The following is a 22,729-nucleotide window of genomic DNA, read 5'->3' on the forward strand; positions in this document are numbered from 1 at the left end:
TCATTGCATAGTCTGGGACAAGAATTCATACATATAAAATTAATGGGTGTGTATATATTACTAATGGTTGCTGGTTTATCAATGATTAAGGAGATCCTGCTGTTTGATTTTATGATTCTTTTGACTGAGTTATTTTGCATTTCACTAACTGTATGATTAACAATGGTGCTGCAGGCATTAATGGAGTGACATATACAGCCCATGTCGATACTATTCATTCCTTGCAAGTTACGTCATCTTTGAAATTGTTAATAGGCTGATTTTTTTGGTCCACTTTTATATGCTGCATAAAATACTAAAGCTACAATATCCTTTTCAGAAAAGAATGTATTTCATAGAGTGAAGCTCAGGGAACCAAGGTTCAGTTTAGATGCCAGAAAGTGCTTCCTGACAGTTAGGACCCCAAGGATATGGAATGGGCTTCCAAGGGAGCTTGTTGAGGCCCCATCGGTGCGGGTGTTCAAGGATAGGCTGGACGTCCACATGGTGGGCATGTCGTGAGTGGAGGCGGCTGGAGCTGGGGGTCAGACAAGATGGCCCAGGAGGCCCCTTCTAACTCGCTCTGTTTCTGTGTTGCTATGTATACTTTCTCCAGAGTTTCCTTCTCAGCTTCTTCTGATAACTTTATAACGGTTTTATGATAGAAACATTCTTTATGGTTAATCATTTGTCTTCTTTAAAAAGAGTAGCTGATGCTTTTGCATTTTACCATAGGCAGAGATTTAATAATTTATCTGCTCTTTAGATCAGTGGTTTTCAACTACCGGTCCATGGACCAGCACCAGATTTCCTGCCAGTCCATGCAGGGGTCATACTGCAGACCGGCATGGGGACTGGCTAGACCACCTCTTCCTTGGTTGACATTGTGTTCATGGGAGGTGTGCCAGTGCCATGGGGGGGGGGGGGGGTTAAGGGAGGGGAGAGACGGCTTGGTGGGAGCCAGCTGGGAGCTGCACTGCACCAACTTCAGTATTTTGTTCCTTTGTTGGCATTTTTGTTGCTCTGATTGTTCTGGAGAATTTTCTTGTCCTTCCTTCCTTCCTTCCTTCCTTCCTTCCTTCCTTCCTTCCTTCCTTCCTTCCTTCTTCTTTTTTGTCATCATCTCCTCCTCCTCCTCCTTATGGTATTGTCTTTGGAAACTAATACACAGAATACTGTGTTATGTGTATGATGCTTTTTGTTTCTGCCTCAATGGTCCCCAAGGTGGTGCCCCTGTTTTGCTGATTCTCAACTATGCAAAGGTTGAAAACCACTGCTTTAGATATTTTCAACCCCACCTTTTAAATACTCCAAATGTTTCAGCATTTTATCTCCGAGAGTTTATTGGTTTAACACTAACCAAGTTTCTCAACTCATCATATTCTATTTTTTTATCTGTTCATATTTCCAGCTTCTAGATGCACTTATACTTCTCTCTTCACTCTTCAGAAGAGGAAGGCATGGCTGCCTTCAGGATTTGATTGACCCTTCAGTTTTGGTTTCTTCACATCATTACTGGGTTGTTTATTTGTTTGTTTGCATTTTTATATTTTTGGCAAGGGAGATAAAAAACAGTTTGTGATTTTTTTTCATATTACCCCCCATCACAGTTTCACCACAAAAGGATTCTGAAAATCACATGAAACAAAACAGCCTAATTTTGAGAGAAGCTCTTGTTTCAAGCTGCCTGGAGGTTTGCTGCTGTTGCGGATCTTATTTTGGAGACCATCACTTTGGTCTGTGTGGAAAAGCCTTGTATTCAGGTTGCCCAGAGTTTTGCTGCTACTTCTTAGTGCTTTTTAGGTGGCTGGGGCCCTGATAAGCAAGACTGGGCAGCATAATAATAAACATAGCTTGCATAAAACCAGAATAAAGGCATTGGATTCCAGTGAGTTCCACAAGGGAAAAAATGCTCTGGCTACTGAACATGGAATGGGTAACATAAAGCTATACATAGGCCACAAAGTTCATATAACAAAATTTCAAAATCTACTAAAAATATTAATAGAAGAAAGTTTTCAAATATGAATGCATACACACACAGAACATATAACCTATATGAGTGATAGGCTAATACAATAACTAAGGACAAATTTAATGTCCCTGTTTAACCAAACTCCTTTAACTACCAATATCTTACTGTCATTTCCTGCTCTCTCAATCAGTTTTCCAGTTCATCTAAGATGCTGGCCTTCTCCTTCCTCCTCCTTCTTTTCTGTTTCCCATGCTTCTGTCGTTTGCATATTTCTGTAAGATTGTATTTTAAGTCCACAGGCAAAGAGTCTAGCTTCTTGCTCATTTCTACAGACTAACTCTCTGTCTCTACTTCTGAAACTGAGATTATTTTTCTGTTTCTATGACTTTCTCCTCTGCTTAATGATTTTTATCCTTCCTGAGGAAAACTTCCTGACCTCTATATTTTAATTGAGTGTTTGACCACTGACCTATTAAACTGTTGGTTGAAAACAGACCACTGTATGCACATAGTTTAACCCCATACTATCTGAAACTGAGTTAAACACAAAATGGAAGTAGTACAAAAAACTTTTCAGGAGCTAGGTGAGGCAAAGAAAATCCAAGGAAATGTGTGTTGGGCATGCCTGGCCAGCCAGAAGTAGTGGTGTGGCCAGTGATAATCTGACAAAACAAACAGCAGTGTGATCTCAGTACTGCACCAAAGCAAAAGAGCCCTGTCAGTGGCCATGGTGGACAGAAGGATGGTAAGCCGGTCACTGGTTTAGGAAAAGAATGGACAAATGCTTGATGTCTGTCAACAGCACTAATAGTGAAATGGATCTTCCCTGGCTTTCAGTGATCTCGTGGATATTTGACACTCATAAATTAAGAATTTGCTGGCTTCTCTCTTTTCTTTTTTTCTTGTTCTTATTCATTCTTTTTTAATTCAACTGTTATTGAAAGAGCCACTTGTTTGTCAGGCCTAACTGGTCTTGTGTCATTAGACCTTAAAAGAACCATTGCAGGTTATTAATATTTGCCCTATTATTCTTATTGCAGGTTATTAATATTTGCCCTATTATTCTTATTGAAGATGAGTTTTACTGCAACCAACCTAGTTCACATATCATTAAACATGATTCTAAAAAAAGTGAGGAAGCCCTTCAAGAATGTAGCTAGAATGTTGAAGAAGCAGGTGACATCCTGTAAAATGTTAGACAATCATTTTGCCTTGCCATCTGCATGCATTTAATCAGCATTCCTAAGAGGTTTTTAGAATGCAAATCCATTTCGAATGTATCACAGCAGTGATAACTTTATAGAGCATAGCAGCTCCCAAGGAGCATAACTGACATCAGTGGAGCCAATTGCTCTCTGAAAGAAAGGAACCAAAAAACTCCAAGAAAGTTTATTGCAAATGCCTAGCAGGGACCTCTGTGTAGGTATTTATAGGTTCTGGAACATGAGGTTTATTACATATCCTGTTAACTTGATTCCTTCATTTCCTGAATGCTACTTAAAGTGAACAGATCTACCATTGATTTATTGACTTGTTTGTCTTTGGTTTACTTACATTTGAATCTAACTGAGCACAGAAAATAATATAAGGGATGTTAGTATGTGCCCAGACTTACAAGGAGACCATTTCTGCACCATTTCGTAAAAAAGGAAGAGGATACTTCCTGACAAAGTTTAGGATTGGAATATCCTTATTGGAATAAATTCATGGATCCAGGGAGAGGACTATACCCGCTGATTCTACTCTAGACTGCTCTATCGATCTACTTCACAAAACCTCTTAACCTTTTAACTTCCCTTGATGGTTTATTCCCACAGAAGTGAATTCACTTCCAGTGAAACTGGATGCAAATTGGACTTGCTAGTGAAAAGAGACTGGAAGGATTCCACAGAAAAAACAAAGGCCAAACCAGATGCAGGAATGTCACTCATACAGGCACAGACTTTTTTTCATCTAAGTCCCAGGACTCATACAGTGAGAAGAAAATGTATACTGCTTTCTCCTCCCGAAGTTAATCTCTCTGAAGCTGTTCCATCATGAAAGTGGAGCCTCCCATCAAAATGCAAATAGGCACTTCATAGGTGAATTAAAGCATTCTGGCTGCCCACAGGTCCAGGGCTGCGCAGCCTTTCCCTCCATTAATTAACGTAAAACACACGCACATGCACTGAATGAATGAAATGAATGTAACATCTACTCTGGGCCACAGTCTCAATAAAGTAGGCAGTGATCCAGCCAGAATTTGGGTTCCTTGCCCCCCTCACACTTCTTTTTTGTACTCAGCCCTGGTGAGGAAATGAGCTGAGCTGAGATTAAGTAAGCAAATCCTCAGAATGCTGGCAAACCCCTTGTCTGTGCAAAGTATCAGAGAATGCAATTCCTCACGCAAAGTTCACCAAGTATGCAGCACCGGCAAAAGTCACAGTGGGACCCCCACAGCAGACCAGCAAGCAGCAGGCAGTGGACTGATTTGGACTTGCTTCCTGCTGGATCCCTACACCAATGCTCAGCATGAGGTCTTGGGCAGTGAGAAAGCAGACCTGGGTCTGGGGAGAAGAGCCTGAGAAATCTGACAGATTCCTACCTCCAAACTGTACCTCACACAGCACTAGTCTTAGTATAACCTTATACTAAGTATACTGAGTACACACTCAGAAAGGATGAGGAGCAGAAATAAATAATTCCTTAAATTAGTATTTCAATTCTCTTCAGCACAGATATATTTGGATATCCATCATTACTGATTTCATTATGGAAAAACCCCAACTCAGCAGGATTGGATGTGCATTTCTCACAACAGCAAGTAATTGGGTCACATGAACTTCAAACTAAGATTGCAATATGACCTGTCTATGGCTCCTTACTGTCTCTTAATGTTCGGCTTTAAAATATTAGGGCCATTTTTCTCCCTGACACATCTGGACGTTTGTTTGTTTGTTTCTTTTTGTTTTATCTTTTACTGGACTTCAGTGTTATTGCTCATGGACTTGCAAAGTCTGCCTTTCATAATGCACTCTCTTTTTCTGTTGCTTTTGGAAGCCTCTTTCTAGAAAGCCAGTTTGAGAGTACTTGGTTTCTGTGAGCAGCCCCCTGGTAAGGCAGATACACCATCTGGATTTGGTTTTGCACCAAGTTTTGGAATTTCAAGCAGATTTTCATCTTGATAGTGAATATTCCTTGTCCTACCTGGGGTGAGAATACTTGAAGAATACCTCTTTCATGCATCCAGGTAGAATTTAGGAGGATCCAAATAAGAATTAAATGATGCTTTATCCAGATTGTACAAAAGAAATATCTAATCAAACAGGAAAAGTGCAAAGCATGGCCAGATCTCTTAATCTGAAACTCTGTACAATTTTTCCTACCATATTTGCAATTGAATTCCATGATGAATTGAAGAAGCTCTGATCTTTCAAGGCTGCAGAGTTATGCAGATTCTTATGGAAATTTAAATCACCTATCCTGCCCAGAAGCTTCTGCCAAATCTCACAGCTTCTGCTCCTGTTTAAGTTCCCTACTTAAACCACTGGGCATTTGTCCGTGGATTGCATAGACTTTTCTATCTTCCTTCTCCCTTTTCTATGTCTATGAAACTTGAACATTTTCTCTTCTCTCTCATTAATGTCTTACTCTTTTCCTCTCCATCTCTCCTCAGTTTTTAATTTTCTGGCTTGTTCTGTTTTCCTAGACAGTGTTAATGTTAATTAATGGTATTTATGGTCTTGATTATCCAATGATATAAGTAATGAGTTAAGGGTGGAATGTAATGGGCTGCAATGTTATCTTGAGCCAAAGTTTATTTTTGCTTTGCTTGCTTTGGTTGCTTTGGTTTTACTGATTCTGCCCCTCTCCCCTTTTGTAGTGGTTTCATTTACTAACTTTTTTTTTCTTTTACACTGCAGGGCTTTAGTGGTTGTTGCATTGATTTTAAGGGCACAATGATGACATGAAATATATTTTATTTATTAGCTTAACATATAACTTGAATTCTTTTGAAACAGATTTTTGTTTTTGTAGAAAGATAAGATTTGCATGAGAACAAACAATATATTCCTAATCATTCCAAGTTTAAAGTAGCTTGTTTCTTCAGAGTGCTGAAAAATGCAATTAAACAGAAGAAAGTACTTCCTGCACTGAAGGAATACAGAACTGTAAGCTGCCCTGAGGCTTGTTGCAAAGGACAGGATAAAAATTTTTTAAATAAATAAATTTGGCTTTTTGTTTTGAGGGGGCAGGAAATGCATCTGATGCAAGATATATCTGACTTCATCCAACAAAAGATAGGGCAGGAGAGGTTTATGCAACATGTATCTTGATTGTATTTAACAGGGTGGCAATTTCAATGCAGAAACAGTGTTTGTTTTCAATACGGAATTATTGATCCCAAGACTCAATTTTTGATTCTGCTAAGAAAAAACAGTGAAATAGTAATGGCTGTGATTAATGTGTATGAGCCTACTAATTACTCTCCATTCATGTTTCATGAATGTTTCAGCAACTTGTATGATTATTTAATAGGTATTTTAATTAGATTTTTAAAGGGATTGACAAATACACCTAAGTGATAGGTTAAAAACTCTCCAAATGCACAATCTTATCAAGATGTACAGAATGTTATATATGAATTGCAGAAAAAAGTCACCCCAAAAAGTCACTAACTTGTTTGAGGAGTAATGGGAGAATAGTGAACAGAAAGGTAAAAATATTGTCAAATCGCCTTAGACAATCATCATCATCATTTCAAAAATTAAAGATAACAGCGACAAGATATTTACCCACCTTAAACATTTATTTTCAATTTTTAAAACTGCATTTAAAATGTAGTAGCTGTGAAATCTCAGACCACAATACTGATCTGTTTACCTCTCAGCTTAATTTTCCGTGTCTATATATATTTCAATAGGTGTTTTAATGGCACATTTGCAAATTAATGATATTACTAAAGCAACATTTAAGATGAAAACAGGTAAAACACCTGGTTTGGTTGTATTTTTAGTTGAGTGGCATAAAGATTTTCAAGTTTCTAATTCGTAAACTTTATCGGTTATATGACTCTGTTTTAAAAAACCCTGGTTCTATTTCATAAGCACTTTATTGTGCTTATATTGCAATATTTCTAAGACAGATAGAGATCATACCCTCTGTGCAAATTATTAACCTATTTCATTGATTAATGTTGATATTAAAACAATAACTGCAATTTTGGCTGACAGACTACAATAAAATATTACCAGATTAGTCCAACCAGAACATGGTCAGTTCATTAAAAATACACAAGGGACTAATAATTTTAGATTTCTTGTTGATCTAATTGCACTGAATAAGGAGAGAATGGACACGGCGGCCATTATCTTTCTGGATCCAGCCTTGCTCTAGTTCCTCTAGTCTTGCTCCAGCTCTGCTTCAATTCTGCTCCTATTCCTCTGGTCTTACTCCAGCCTTGCTCTAGTTGTCCCAGTCCTGTTCCAGCCTTGCAGTTGCTTCAGTCCCACTTTTGTTCCTGCTCCTGGACCCTGTCTGGCTCCATGGTCCTCACTCGCTCCGTGCCCTGCTCCTACCCTCAGGAACCTGCTGTCCTTGGCATTGTCTCCTCAGTTCACTGACTCCTGGTTTGTTTGACCGTGTTTGTCTCTCAGACTGACCCTGCCTTGCACTTCAGCTCACGGCTTTGACCTTTGGGCAATTTTCTACTGTGCTTCTCGGCTGGCCTTTGTGCCGCACCCTGGCCCGGTCCCTGTGCCCCTGTCCACTGGTCTGCCACCCACGCCCTGGATGTTAGCACAGACTCTTTCACCAGGCTGGTTTCCTAGCAGAATGGTCACAGCAGAGTCACTGGACTAAGAGGCATCCACCAGGAGTTACAGTCACATCAGCAGAAGGGAATAAATCTCTCTAATGGTGATGGGGCAGAGAAATTTCTGAACAATAGCAGTAGTTGTAGCTGACACTGGCAAAATATCTTTTACAAATGGCAGCACTGATGCTCAAGCTAACTCTGGTTAGTACTGTGTAGAGGAAAACAATGGTAAACTACTACTGAATCTCCTTAACTTGAAAACTCTATGATAAAACAAGCCATGAGGACAACCAATGATCTTGCCAGAAGGTGACATCCTCTGGTCAGAAGCACTAACCAAGCTACTGGGGAAGATCAAAGGAAGGAACTCTGGCGGCTGTCTGCACAGAGGTGAAAGGAAAGGCCAATGCTGCATAACGCATACAATTGGATCTTTTAAAAAGATGGGTGGGGTCTTCACCTAGACAAAAATTAAGCACTTATCCTTCACAGAACTGCATCATCAAATTGCATCCCGCCTTTTTACAAGAGTCACCAATTTATATTACAAAACCTTTCTCATAAAATAGCCACAATGTTATGTTAAACTTCATAACTGGCACAATTCATAAAGCTTAATTTGAAATTTTGCAGGGACAATAATGTGACTTTAATAGAATCCATGGAATGAGAATTCTTGTAATGGCTTTAAAAGAGAGATGTCTTCTTTATTAAATAATGCTTCCACATTCAAATGGAAACATAAACATTTACAGATTGAAACAACTCCCGAGTAAGAATGCCTTTTTTTTTTTAAATAACCATTTGAAATGCTTAGTTGAGGGTGGAACCTAAACATATATACTTTTAAACAGCAAAGTGTGACCTGTCAGTATTGATTTCTCTTCAACTTTATTTCAGCTTATACATACTTTCCATAACTCTCACTTTGTACCATATTGTATGGTTTTAATCTTCATTAATTCATGTAAGCTTTGAGTGTTTGGAGTTATTCAATTACACAGAGAAAATCCTTGGTTAATAAAACTTTAATACAATTTAAGCTTCCCAAGACCATTAAATCACAAATGCATAATGCTATCAAATGTACATGTCACTGGAAGAGATTCAGAATTTAATCTTTTGGCATTCTGCAATTATAATGAATGCAAATCTCTGTAGAAATAAAAGATAATTCACAGTCAGGTGCAGCACATTATCAGTCAGAGTGACCGAAGTTTATCTAGACATGCCACCTTCAATGAGGCAGCCAAACTATTTTAGAATTTTAAAATTATAATGACATCATTTGCAACTCTTTCCTGAAAGTTTCCAGTGGAATTGATATTGGTCAAATAGATGTTCTTGGTTATGTGGGTCCTGAGAATTGTGTTTGGTCCAGACTTTTCAGTAAATTGAATAAATTTTCACTTTCTAGACTAATATGAAATAAAATAATTATGATCATAATTACAATGCACAGATAAGATGACATTTCTTCTTTCTATTATGTGGCCCTTCATGAAAAATGCATATAAGAACACAAATTTTAATGGAGCATATTATAGGAATAAATGTTCAGACTTTAAATCAAATTGTATTCTTTAAAAATACTGTCACAGAATATTTCATGTATTGGATTTATGACTGGACAAATGCAAAACTGACCCATAACAGAAAGAGGCTGACCAGTCCATCCTTCACATCTTACTTTCATAGCAGCTTCCCTCAGTGAATCATGAGGACAGTAAAAAAAATCTGAGATTTGTTTTAATATACTGCTGAACAACTAACCCAGGAACGTACACTCAAGAGTGACTGAGTGCAGGTGGTGAATGAGAATTTTGTTTCAGTTCCCTTTAATCAGAATTTACCAAATTGGAAAAAAATCTCCATCTTGGGAACAAACAAATTTTAGATTAAAAACATACTGATTAATACCTCCAGGGTCCAAGCACCCAATCCAGCTCTGGCAAATGTCACAAGCCAGGACGGACAAGGATCCAGACATCAAGCCATGTGCCTTCCTCATTCAGACAGTTTGTCCATGTCTTCAGGGTGCCCAGTCAGAAAGATACGTCTGATCACTTGGCTAGAGGGCACTGTACTTACAGGTCTATCAACATAGTGGCATAAAAATCACTACAGATACAACTTTATCTGCAAACTTTAAGGCAAATTGGGGCTCAAATTGTTATTTCCCAGGGCATATCCCAAGAAGGTCCTTGACCACCCAGAAAGCTTCACTCAGCTACAATGAACAGATGCCGTGATGGTGGTCAATGCAATATTTACAATACTGTAACGCCTTCAGTCAGGTCCTTGACTGTGTTTCCTTGTATTGGTTATGATGAGTCTTTCACTATTTGCATTCTAGTTGCTGCCCTCAGCTCTTCAGAATACTAGGGCAGTGATGTAGCTCTGTGACTTAATTGAAGATACGTGTTTTGTGAAAAGATGTCCTTTTAAATATGTCATTTGAGTTTAAATAGATTGAGAAATGCTTATTTTGAAACAGCATGTGTTTTAAAACACATATATGACTTTTGGGCATTTTCAGTTGCAAATGAATGTGGAAATGGATCTGTTTTGGCAATGGGTACATGCTACAGTGTGATGGACTGGAAATAATGATCAGTCCATCCCTTGTGTATGTGAGTGTTGAGAAGCAGCAATTTCAGATCACATATTCTGATTAAACTCACACTGTATTCTGGTATAAATGGAGGTGGCAGATATTACTGTCTGATCAGAAATAGGCTTTGGGAAATACCCTTGCCCTGATGTCACATCATGGCCACTCAACTCTACATATGCACCTTCGACATGACTCAGAACCCCGCGTAATAGTGAATTCCAATGCACCATACCAAACTCTAGTTCAGGGATCCCATGGAACAATTATCAACTATTAAAATGTTTGTAGACATCAATTTCCCCTTTTCCCTCAAATATCTGTCTACTGATACCCCAAATGACATTTAAAGTTTCATCATCATTTTATTCGCTGTAGGAACAATTGAATAAATACTATAGGGGAACATATGAACAGACAGATGGAGAATCATTCATCTCTAGAAATATGGCATTGGTTGCTGTAATAGGACAGTTGCAGAACATTTCAAATATCTTTTCAGCTATTTGTGGTGTACAGATGAACAGCTTATAAAATTTAGGATTAAAGTACACCTCAAATGCCTGGCTTCCTTGCTAATATGGACATCAAAAACGCAGGTAGTGAATCCTGGGAATTCATGCATTTTAAAAAAGCAGCTATGTAGGGAGAGGGAGAAGGCGCTGTAGCCATTCTGAAATAAAAATGAAAAAGACGTAACTTCCAGGCTAATGTTGTACACATGGGCAGTGATGCATCCCATGCACATTGCTTGATTTACATGTTCTAACCCTTTTTGAAAGAAGAAATCCTTTCTTACCAGCAGCTGAAATTTTCATGAAATTGGTTTCTGTTGGTGCTGACCACTGTGGATTCAAAGGAGTTATATAATGTCTTGAAGATCAGATCCCCACCTCTGGTTTGCACTCAGTTTTGGGGCAGATCGCATGTCTTTTGCCATGTAACCATTTTGTGGTGCAGCCCAGGACTGTTTCTCAAATTACCCAAGATTCCCATGGTGAATTCCAAATTCTTTATATCTGGGGGGAAATGACAATGGGGGAGTGCAAAGCTGCTCAAGAGATTGGAGGAGAGGCCAGTTTGGCTCCATGGGTACCAACATAATGTGTAGACAGCTTTTGCTACAAACCCTCAGAAATGCTTCCACCCTCCCCCACCCCTGAAAAAAAAGAACTGAATCTGGAGAGAAAAGGGGCATGTTTATGGGATGGCTATTTCCACATGTGTGTACATATTCTTTGTGACTGTTTCATGCACTGGTCTTCATATGTGGGGGGACACTGAAATTTGGACACAACCTAAAGAAAATGTAGTTCATTGCCCAAATGCATATTGAACTGTATAAATGAAGAGTGTAAGCTAGGAAATCTGACTTCACCCAAGAGGCTACAAAGTGAGCTGGGCCAATTAGCTGTTTGTAATATTAACCTCATACCCTTGTAATTATATAAGTATGTGTTCCTTGGATAGTTGTGAAGATTCTTTATTGTATCTAACAATAAGCTAGTGGAAAAAATGTGACAGTATGTAGAAGTATTACTAAGATTACACATGTGAAGTGCTTTTAAGTGTTAAATCCAATACAGATATTATTAGTATTATTATTAGTATTATTATCAGCAGCATCAGCATCAGCATGGCATTTTTCTGTTAATTATTATTACCACAGTTAATAGCAGCCAGTGTTAATTTCTGTAACTTTATAACTCCAATCTATAGTTATAAAGTTATATATACCTACAAGCCCTATCATCAAAGAGGAGCTTGTAACCAAACACACCTGTTCCAAGGTCCATTTATTGGCCTGACTGCAGAGATCCTGTATTGGGCATCCCTTAAAATATGCTGAGACCTGCTGTGTCCATTCCGCTCATGATATGTACATGCTTCCTGAAGAACTCATAAAACCAAGAAAGGAGCTTAACACTCTTTACCAATGGAGTGTTGTTTTTTACCAAACATTCCAGTTATGCTGTTGGAGTATTCTACTTATTTCACCTCTGAACAATTTATTTGAAGACACTTGACTTTATGTCTTATCAAAGTTCTCTTCCTTTGGATACTATTGCCTTTAGGCTAAGCTAGCCATGAGCTGCTTTGTATTCTATTAACTCTCTAAAATATTTCATTTCCTGTTCACTCAGCTGAATATATCAACAATCCTCACTACCATACCAGTTACTCTTCCTGTGAACTCCTTATCTAAATCATATGTTCAACCTTTTTTCTCATTTGTCATCTAGGTTAAGAATAAGATAGTCCTTTCTATTTCATATCCTTTCTATTTTAATTTGCTATGCACATGGTTCTGGACCACAGCAAGATAATTCAGGAATGGAAGAATTTAATTCGGGGTGTGTGCGCACATGCGTGTGCATGTGAACGTTCAAGGAAAACAAAATATGCATGAAATTGTTTATTTATTTATTGCATTTGTATACTGCCCAATAGCCGAAAGGGGTCTCTAGGAAGATTAAAATAAAAGCAACAAAAACAACGATGCTGTTTTATTTTTCCACTCTGATAACTGGGTTGGCTCAGCTGTAATAACATTCACAAGAGTATTTCCCAGCAAGCGCAATGTGCAATGAGTTCAAAAGAATACAGATTTATCTAACTCCAGCCCAAGAATTTCATAGCTGATCAGCTTCTTCTGGGTTGTACATGTACCATAAACTTGTGGACTGTTGTTGTTTTTACATTTGAGTGGAATAGAGTACAAATGTGCAAATTTGTGCAAATGTGCATTCACATCTGTGCAAATTTGCAATTCTGTAAGTGCATATTCATGCAGATGCACATTGCATACAAGAATGAAATTAGCATAAATGGAAATCCAATTCCATCAATAAACAGAAGAGGTAATGAAAGACACTTAATTCATAAAACTCAGATGGAACAGGTTTGACAAAATCCGTTGTTATGTTTTGGCAAGTCATCTTCTACTTATGTAATTTTATGAATGAATGCCCTTCAAAATGTCTTGTCCTTCATAGCCCTGCTCAGCTCTTCTAAATTCAAGACTCTGGAATCTTTTATGGAATTGTTCCACCTCATGCCTTCTCATGATATACCTAAAGTATGACCAATTCAGTTTTGTCATTTTTGCTTGTAGGCAAAGTTCTTGTTATGGACTCATTTTATCTTTCTTTCAGTCTAAGTTGATTGTAAACTCCTCCAGCTTCATAGTTCAAAAGCCTAATTTTTCTTCCAGCAAGCTTTCTTGAATTTCCAGCTCTCACACTTATACATACTGATTGGAAGATAATTAGTGTGGATGCTCTTGGCTTTGGTCACAAGTGAAACATCCTTACACTTGATAATCTTTCCCAGTTTTGTCATTGCTGCCCTTCAAGTCTCAGATTTCTTCAAATTTCTTGGTTGCAGCCTCCTTTTGAATTGATGATGGAGACAAGGTATGCATTTTCTTTTTTTTATAATTTCAGTCTCCATCACTGACATTCAAGACATCTAATTCTTCTGTAGGAATGATTGTTAGGCTTCCACGGGAGGTGGTTGAGGCCCCATCGATGAGGGTGTTCTAGGATAGGCTAGATATGCACATGATAGGCATGCCATGAGCGGAGCCAGCTAGAGCCAGGGATCAGATTAGATGGCCTGGGAGGCCCCTTCTGACTCTCTCTGTTTATGTTTCTATGTTATTTTCTTTAATATTCAGCTGCAGTCCTACTTTTGCATTTCCTTTACTTGAATTAGAAGTCATTTCAAAGTGTTGCTGTTTTCTGTCAGTGATATAGTACGATTTCTATATATTAAAGTATTGATGTATCTTCTGCCAATTTTCACCCCTTCCTCATATAGTTTTCCTTGTGATACATTCTGCAGAAAGAGAGATAAAATGAACCCTTGTCTGACACTTTTGCCTATAGGAAACCATTCAATTTCTCTATATTCTATCCTAACATTCTAGCCTATTCTCTATATTCTATTTGTGTCCATGATACATGCTATATGTCAGGGCAATCAAATGCTTAGGTTGTTCCATTGTTTTCATGACCATCCATAGCATCCCATGATCTACACAGTCCAAGCGTTTTTCCCTGAGTTTATACCGCAGAGACTCATCTTATTTTGAAAATCTTTGGTATTCAGCAGCCTATATATATATATATATATATATCTGATACGTCTTCCTTTTTAGAATCCACCCTAGCACCAGACATTTCCTGCTCCATATATGATAAAATTCTTCATTGCAACACCTTCAGTATAACTTGAGCATCTGTGCATCATTAAATTCAAGACCTTAAAGGGTAAAATCCAAGAGACTAGCATTTGAAATAGCATAGATAAAAATGTCCTTTATTGCTTTTTTCCAGTACCTGTCCTTTATTAACTGACTGAGTGAATGTTTATTTTTTCCATCTCCATGATGTAACAAAGAATTTTATTTCTCATAAAACTTCTGTGGTACAGAAAAATAGAACATAAAAACAAAAGAGGACAACTTTTTGACATGTTCATGAATTTGACAATACAACCAGATATTACCAAAGTTCAATAAGTGCTTAATCATTGTTAATATTTAGGAAAAGTGAGGAAATATGCATATTTTAACCAAGCACAGATATGTTGATGTCTACAGAAAAATTACCTATGCAAAGTAACTTCTGAAATGACTGTCAAGGGGGAAAAGCTTTAAGCACAGAGTGCTACTTATTCTATTAATTGGAATGGCATGGGGAAAGGGAAAGATAACAATAGATGCTGACATTGCATAATAGAAGCCATGAATCAATTTGCTCTGACATTCACACCATTTAAAGGACATTCATCTGATCGTATGATTAATTGTGCCACAAAATAAAATGGAAACTGCTCTGTTCCTTCTCATTCTCTTTCAGTTTTTTTATTTAGAACTTATTATATGGATCATAACAAGAATCAACTGTGCCTTGCATAGATATTTAAGAAGCTCTAGATTTTTGTTTAATAGCTATAGATTCTGGCGATCCTTTTGGATTTATCATGTTTGTATCCATCCCTTTCCCTAATGACATCATGAATAGGAGTGCATTCTTCTTATCTTCAAAACAGACTCCTGTTGCAGGTAAGGTTAAGATACAGTTATTTGCTCAAGGTAGATTGGGCATCATTTAGAACAAATGTTCCCGGCTTGTTGCTGCCCAGGTAGTTTGGGCAACAAGAGAGCCAGTGTGGTGTAGCGATTAAGAATATGGGACTGGGACTCAAGAGATCTGGGTTCCAGATCTCTTATATCTCAGTAACAGACTCTCAGCCCAACCTACATCACAGGGTTGCTATTGTGAGGATAAGATTGCAAGAAGCGGGGAATTAAGTAAGCTTTCTCAAGTCCCTTGAAAGGGGGAAAAGGTGGGATATAAATTTAATAATCACATAACTAAACTTCCAGAAACCCCAGCCAAAATGGCCAATATTCAGGAATACTGAGAGCTGCAGTCCAAAATGTTTAGAAAGTACGAGGGTGGGTTGGGCTTATTTAAAGGAATAGTGGCTCACATCTCTGTGTTTTCAATCAAATGAATAGTGTTACACACAGTAATTACAATTGCAAACAATTCAGTGAGCTGATAGGTTAGGTATGCATGTCAATTGGTTTTTCTCTGTAACACAGCCTAAAATAATTATAAATATATTAAAGCAATAATGTTTAAAATTGTTCCACTTAAGAAAAGTGGGTGTGTCATATTTCTAGACAACATTACTTATATATTACTAACTCTTTCCGTCCTCCATACATTTTTCTCTCAGTTGTACACATTTATGTTCTTTTACACAATCAAAAGTCCTACAAATTCAGAAAAGGTGTACTTACAGCTGTATGTATAAGTTACTTCCGTATCTTCTGTTGAATATTTGGACAGAGTTTAACTGAAAATAGCTCTAAAAAGTAACAGTTAGTAATAGTGCATCTCAAAGGGAATGGAATTAATATAAGCTTGCACTAGAATGTGGCTATTAGAAATAGAAATTGGTTGTCTGAATGTTAACTAGTTCCTGCAAACTTGATGAAACCTACTTCCATTACTCTAAAAATAGCATAATAAATTATTGCTAAGACATATCTCTTTAGCTAATACACAAAGGACAGGTGGACAACTGGTGGAAATGGAGTGCCCCTTCCCCCTCTTTCTTTTCAAAGTGCAACTTATGTACTGGTTCAGTTTATGTAAGCAATTTCTTCAGACTTGGCTTCTAAGCCATGTTCCAGTAAATGATGGGGTTCCTTGGAAAGCTTAGAAGCTTAGTAATACTGGACAAGTTTCCTTGCACCAACTTACTCAAGACTACCAATTATACCTTGCAATGTGTACAGACAGGAAAAGGTGTGCATTCTGCATTCACTAGAGGTCCAACAGTGAACACAGTTGGCATTTTTCATGAAATTAGAAAACACTCCGTGAGACTTCCAAAAATTCCTGTGAAATAAGTCCATGTACAATGTTTTCCCTGAAAGAACTTTAAAATCAGTTCATGCTACTGAACAAGACTTGCCTTAAAAAAATAATTCTCAGAGGAGATTTTGATCTCATCTCTGAAGGTGAGGTATTTTAATCTGACAGTAAAATTGTCCTTGCAGTAGCACAGTCATTAATGTTAACCGTGAGTGTGAAGTATTCTCATTGAAAAGCATTTCACTCAAACTTCTAAGAATCTGATCTTCTTTTGTCGTTTGACCACTTGAAACTACCTTGTATCCTGAACTGAGATATGTTGTTCGGGTAGCTCATTTGTACATTTTTGAGAAATTACATTGCAATAGTCTGCCAATTCATCCTATCTAGTTTGGCTTCAACATTTCCTTAGGGGAAAACTGGAGATAAAATTATAAAGCAGTGTTCGGTGCCTTATGGGATTTAGATTTTAAATTATTAGATAACAAAAGGAAATTACTTTTGAAAGTACAATTTCTGTGGATTGTTCAGATCTTGATAGCTGAACAGCATTTTTAAGCCATCAGTTGGGGTGCAGCAGAATAAATTCCTTTTGAACATCAGAGAGATATCACAAATACATAACTTCAATTATGCACATTATCTGAGAAATTCCTGATAAGATTTATTACATAATAAAAAGGAGAACAGTTCCTTGTGTAACAGAGCTGAATAGCAGTTGAATTGTGCAACCTATAGGGACCTCTAGTATAGGTCAGATTTATTTATGCTGCTTCTATCTACTAGTGATGTCCATGCACAAAATTCAATCCCATGAATTTAGCATCTGATTTCATAGAAACAGCAAGCATTCTATAGAAAAATAGGTTAACATATAACTTCTGTTGTTCAATAACTTTACGTAAAATCTAACCTGCCTTTTTTGAAAGACCCACAGGTTGTCTTCTTTAATATGTACCTGTTTTTATCTATCTCTTGGGAAGATCAGTCCAGATCAGTGCAGTCTTTGCTGTTTCAGCCTTCAAGGAAGCATCAAAATTTTCTGAGGAACGAATTGCACACTGGGAAGTGAATGTGGGATGGTGGCTTGTCCAACGGCACCCACTCAGCCTGACCCAGTGATCAATTACAGCTAAATAAATACTGGACACAATAAATATTGTGTCCAAAATGCAAATATTGGACGTTTACTCTTTCATTTCACTGGAATAAGTAGATTTGTTCACACATTCCTTTGTGCAATTGAATTTAGGAACGAACAACAAAAGTGATCAATGAGTTTCGACAACCAACCCATGAAAGAGGCTTACAAAGGTGAAACCCAATCTCTGTCTTGTGCTTAATTTTCTGAAGACGTTACTTATCCATTGATAAGGCAGATTCACACAATAGATTTTTCATGCTGATGCTCATGAAAATAGGTCAAATTTCTAAATATACCCATCAACCCAAAAATGGTTGCAGAGCTGTTTTATTTCTATGCTGCTTACGTTCTGGTCAGCACAACTACTTGTTGAATTGTTATCTATGAAGAAGGTGATACTCATGCCTTAAGCTGGAGATGACTTGCCAGAAGCCACCAAACTGGCCTTCATAGTCTTTGCCAAGCAGAAGGCTCAGATTGTGCCTCTGTGAAGCATGAGGTGGCAGGCAAACAGAACACTCAGCATGTGTGAAACGATACGTAGTCAGAGATGGACCCTTTGCTCAAAGCAGCACCATCTCTGTCTTATGTAGCAGCTCCCGTCAAACTGAATTCCTGGAACAATCGAAAGTCTGCATGACGCTTGTTCAGTCTGACCATCTAAGTCTTCTCAGGAGTATTGCATGACTTGGTTATTTAAATTTTTGGACTTTTAAAGGTTACTGGCACAGAATTCAAATAATGAGTAGATGAACAAGATATTACAGATCAGTGGCATTAATTGCCTGGAGAAGTTTAAGCCAAAAATAAAAAAGAAAGCAAAATGCTTTCCCTAAGGGATAAATAGTTATTACATCATGAAAGAAGCAAATCCTAAATTGTAGCTATGCAGTCACACCAATATAGAAGGAATGCAATTTTCCTTATAAGCCTAGTTTTTCAGGTTTATAACCTGATCATAAAACTTTGCTCAGGGCTAAAACATGTTGCACAAGCTATGCAATTATAGGTGGAAAGAACAAGCAACAAGCTTTTTTGTTGTTGTTAAGTTTAAAGAGAGATGCTATTTTTAAATTCTATCAGTGTGTAACATACATATGAGGTGATTACATGCTACAGATGCTTTCACGTGGCTCTATTTTTTTTAGAAGTACACAGCAAGTTTACTTAGAATGGGTAGAGGCTTTTAGCAAGAATAAACACATTCTATTTCAGATATCAAGTGGGACCATTTAGACCATTAGACCATTTCAGGGAAAGATTATCTTTGCTTAGTGGAAAAACAAGGGCACCAATGGCTATATACTCCTGGGAGTCATTTATACAGTCTTCCCCACCTTTTTTTTTTGAAAGGGCTGTTCAACAATGTCCATCCCTCATTGTTGTTATTATTGATTTAATTTGTATCCTGCCTTTCTGCTATCTATGTTCTATCTGTTACCTGCCTGCCTGCCTGCCTGCCTGCCTGCTTATCATCTATCCATCTGTCTCAAGGCATAGATAAAATTAATTAGAACAGTAAAACACATTCAAACACAGTAAAATAGGATTGCAGGATTTTTAAAGAAAGTATCCACCACAGCAGCCCCACTTGCATGCCAAAGCCATTCTTGAATAAAACAGCCTTTGCATACCAGCAGGGCAGCAAAAGAGGAATGGACCCAGCTTTGCCTGGGAGGTAGTTCTGCGATCTAGGAACAGCTGTTCCAAAGGCCATCTCTCAAGTTACCACCAAGCATAACTTTGAAGATGCTGGTCTTGAAAGAAGAACCTCTTCAGAAGACCTCAAGATGAAGGGAGCCTCATTTCAGAGAAGGAAATCATCTAGGCAGCCTGTTTTCAAGTCATAGAGGGCTTTTAGGTTATAACTAGCAATTTGGTTTCAGCCACAAACAGATTGGTAGCAGTCAAGCGGTGGTGGTGGTGCTGTTGACGCTAATGACAATGATCTTACATCTTTAACTCACTCCCAAGGAAGGATCCCAAGGAAGCTTACATAAAGCTTCCTCGTCTTCATTTGTTTTTCCTCTCAGCAACCACCCTCTATGATAGGTTGGGCACAGATGATCGTAGAGTAGTCCACACAGTATGTTACCAAGGCATGTGTGTCCATGGCCAGATCAGACACCCCTACGATTTGGCACAGTTGACACATGGTCCTCAGATGTGCAAAGTGTGTACTCCTGGACACTGCAATATCCTGGATACCAGGTTTGGGGCTGAGTCCAGCCAAGAGTACACTAAAAATTAGTGTTCAGAAGCAGTAGGAACCTATCCAGCGTCTATTTATTTATTCATTGGCAACGTAGTTAATTTTCCATAAAAAAGATAAAACAATATGTTGAGTCATACTGGTTGGTCAGTCAAAGAAGGGTCCCTGAAATAAAGAGGCACTAAAAACAATGGAAAACAATAGGTCTGCCTGACCTCCAGAAGCAGGAAGTTCCAGAAAAATGGGGGCATTATATTGAAGACTCTTATCTGGATGGAATCTAGTCCAGCCATAGGTCCATGTGGAATGTTGAACAGCATGCCATGATTTCACTGAACAGGCAGGTTGAACAGGGAGAGGTACCTCTCTCAAGTATCATTATCTCAACCTTGTACCAAAACTTCAAACCTGCCCCAGTAGCAAATAGACCACCAATGCAGTCCCAAAGAAGTTATATGCTGAAAAGGAACAGCAGTCAATCAGCTGCATTCTCTACTAACATCAGCTTCCAGATCAGCCTTAAGGGCAGGCCACATGCAGTACGTTGTAGAAACCCCAGTCTTGGGATTACTGGTGCCTGTACCACTGTGGGCAAACTATCCCTGCCCAGGAAAGGTTTGTCTGGTAAAACATTCAAAGCTGGTCAGCCACAGTCTGAATCACTGTGGTGACTTGGGACTCCAGTTTCAATGATACATGTAGAAGTAACACCACCCTATGAACCTGACCCTCTAAAGAGAATGCAACCCTGTCCAAAAAAAGCAACAGGCCTGCCTCCAAGGTTGGGAATCACCAGCTCAGAGAGCTCCTGTCCTGCCAGGATTCAGCTTCACTTTATTGGCCCTCATCTAGCCCATCACTGAGTTTAGCCACTGTTCCAGGATTTGGCCAGCCTCATATGGTTCAAATGTCACACAGAGGCTGAACTGTGGATCATCAGCAAATTGATGGCATTCAGTTCTGAATCCCATAAATGACAGCTTCCAGTAGATTCATATGGATGTTGAGCAACTCAGTATCTTTCAGGTCCCTATAGCTCATTTGCCATAGGGCCAAGCATTTACTATCCAATCTTGAAGTATTGAGACTGCCCTCACAAATAACATCAGCCTCACAGTAACATGGTACTTCCAGTAGCGCCTCTTTGTGGTCGATCCAGGAAAAAACCATGACCAATGGTATTGAAACCTGACGAAAAAGCAAAATTGATTGGGTGGTACTACTGTAAGCTGCACTGGATTCCTCACAAGAGAAAAAAGTGAAATATACATGCAATGTTATTATAATAACAATAAAATGAATTATATAAGATTTATATGGTTATTTTTGTAGTGTGTGTGGGTGAGTGTCCATATAAATGAAAAAGTGCATCATACCTATTATTAAGTAAATAATTAGGCATAATGCTGTCGCAAATGTCAGAGTTAGTGCCACTTGTCTTTTGACTTTCAGTAATATTTGATACTTCATAAATTTTGCTAAAGATAACTAAAGCATGGAAAAACAGAACAAAAAAGAAAAAAGGAAGGAAGGAAATGCCTTTTCTCCCTTGTTCTGTACTCCTTCTGTACTAGCCCTTTGGCTGCTTGCTTGCATCTGTTAAAGCATGGGTTTTCATTCCCCATGAAGGGAAGATATCAGTCCAGAACGTTACAGAGTTAGTGTAAAATCAGAACAAATAAGTATCCTCTTTGTATCTTAACAAACAGCAGAGATAATAGCATCTGCATTTCTATCAAAAGAGAAGGAAAGGGAAAAAGAAAATTGTTGACCATAAACCAAAAAGAGATTCTCATTCTACTGAATTCTGCTACAACCCAGTACAAAACCTGATACGGAAGGGAACTACTAATTTAATCAATGCCCAATTTATCTCAAAATTTTAAATGTCAAAATTATGACTACTATATTGGCACTTCAGGTTTCTGATGCACTGTTTCTGATGCACTGGTATAATTTGTTTACTGGTCCTGCATGAAAATAAAACCATGCTAGAGAATGGCTTTCTCTGTAAAGTTCAATATTGATGATAACACTTATACAGATGAGAGAATGTATCGTGGGTGGATACCTATGGGAGGTCTGGTCGCCATTCCCATGCCGCCTCCTCAGAACTCCCCCACACTGGAAGAGGAAAAGATAGATACAAATCCTCACACACATGCGTGCGCACACACACATTAAATCAGTTTGCCACTGAAATTTAGCCACAAAACATTGCATAGTGCTCAGTAATATTAAATGGCTAGCTTTTGCTTGATAACGCAGGGAATTTGTTCCTTTTCATGCTTGATAGCTGCTAAGAGATGTGGAAAGTCTGAGCTCTCTCATCTTGCCCCAGCTGGTGTGGGTGCTGGTTCAGGATGAGTACAGGAAGGGCTTAGTGCTCATTTGCCTTTCTGGCAGCCTGCTTGTTCACCAGGTGGCATGTTTTGTTACACATAGCAATCAGGTGGCTCGGGGCTGGTCTGCATTGTGTTTCACAAGTCACAGCACCATTACCAGTGGAAGTAATCTTCTGACTCCTTCAGAACTCTTTGTCCCACAAGGGATTTTGGCACTACTTTAATCTTGTGGTTAAAAAAATTCACTTCCTCCAGCGATAGTTCA

Source organism: Varanus komodoensis, unplaced genomic scaffold (assembly GCF_004798865.1).
Source record: "Varanus komodoensis strain SLA01 unplaced genomic scaffold, ASM479886v1 scaffold31, whole genome shotgun sequence".
In the NCBI taxonomy this organism is placed as follows: Eukaryota; Metazoa; Chordata; class Lepidosauria; order Squamata; family Varanidae; genus Varanus; species Varanus komodoensis.